Here is a 1,680-nt window from a genome sequence, read left to right on the forward strand (position 1 = left end):
TTCTTCCTGTTTCCTGTTTCTGGGCATCGCGGGAACTTCGGTTGTGTGAGTGTGTTTTTTATTAAAGTGGTGTTATCTTATACCAATTGGCCTGTATTAATTCTATCCGCCTTCAGGGATTAAAGGCTGTGCCACCACGGCCCGGCCTTGGTATCTGATCTTATTCACTTTAACCCTAATGTGAGAATAGGAGGAAAAGAAATGTTCTGTACTTTGAGCAGTTTTATGAAGTAGAATCCAAGATTCTTTGGGGTTTTTTGGTTCCTCTGTGTAACAGCCTGCCTGTCCTGAAACTTGCTTTGTATAGAAATCCGCCTGCCTCTGCCTCCAGAGTGCTGGGATTAAAGGCATGGGCCACCTTGCTGTCGGGATTCTTTGTATAGAAATCTGCCTGCCTCTGCCTCCAGAGTGCTGGGATTAAAGGCACGGGCCACCATCGCCCGGCGACAGCTAGAGACTTTGTGTGTGTGTCCAGGCAGAGGTTTCTCTGTGGTTTTGGAGCCTGTCCTGGAACTAGCTCTTGTGGACCAGGCTGGACTTGAACTCACAGAGATGCGCCTGCCTCTGCCTCCCGAGTGCTGGAATTCACCGTCTGGCTCAGCTAGGGACTTTGTCGAAGCAGCCTGTCTGAAACAAACAAACACACCCCCTCAACAAAACAAATAACAACAAAATGTCTTTGTGCATCCTTTGGATCTCCTCCAGATCTTGGATCCTGAATACATGATTTCTTTTTGAGCGGTTGAAGGATGATATTATGTTCTTTGTTTCAAAAGCAGGGCTCTGTTTAATAGCTTGGCAACTCTGGGCAGAATAGTTAATCTTGGTTTTCCCAGTTTTAACAGGGCCAACTGCTAGCCACTTTGAACTTGTTGAAAGTCTTGTGTGTTGGAAAACACTCGCTGACAAAGCCCCGCACACAGCAAGTCCTGGAATAAAGTTCATTGTCCTGTCGTCGGATGGAGGCTATTTCCTCTTAAAGCCCCGCAGGACTCTGTGGAAGTGTGTGCGACATCGTGAGCACACGCGTGAGGTGTCTTTTTCTCGGAAATAAAGCGCAGAGTTTACTGGATTATTTTAGGGTTAGTGACGTCTCTGCAAAGTGACTGCATATATTTCTCCCTCAAACGTCAAAGGGGTGAATGTGTTTTGCGGAGGGCCATGGGCGCCGGGTTTTGTTGTTTTTTTTTTTTTTTTAAATACTTAGTAGATGTATTGCTCCTGAGAGCTCTTTGCAAGTCCCTGAGGAAGGACGATGACAGTACTCCTAGGGAAGGTGTCTCCTGGGTCGACCTCCAGGAAGTTTTCCCCGTGAACTCTCAGGACCTTTTCAAATTGGAGAAGAGTTGTCCAATCCAGTTCAGAACTAGGGTTCAAGTCTCGCATGCACAGACGCCTGTGCATCATTAAGAACCAGAACTTTTGTATGTTTTCTTAAGACATAGCCATTTCTGTCTAGGCATTTGCCAAAATCTCCAGTCGCGACCCTGGCCACCGGGCGCTCCTAGGCCCAAAGCCGCGGCGGTGGGGGCGGGGGAGACCGCGCGCGCGCGCCGCTTCCGCTCCTCCAGGCCGCCAGGGGGCGCCACGGGCACGGCTCCGCCTTCCCGAGGTGCTCCGCGCCGGCTCCCTTCCGCGTGGGTGAGTGAATGTGAGAGTCAGCGCTCGCGCCGCGCGCGC

Source organism: Microtus ochrogaster, chromosome 10 (genome assembly GCF_000317375.1).
Source record: "Microtus ochrogaster isolate Prairie Vole_2 chromosome 10, MicOch1.0, whole genome shotgun sequence".
NCBI lineage: Eukaryota > Metazoa > Chordata > Mammalia > Rodentia > Cricetidae > Microtus > Microtus ochrogaster.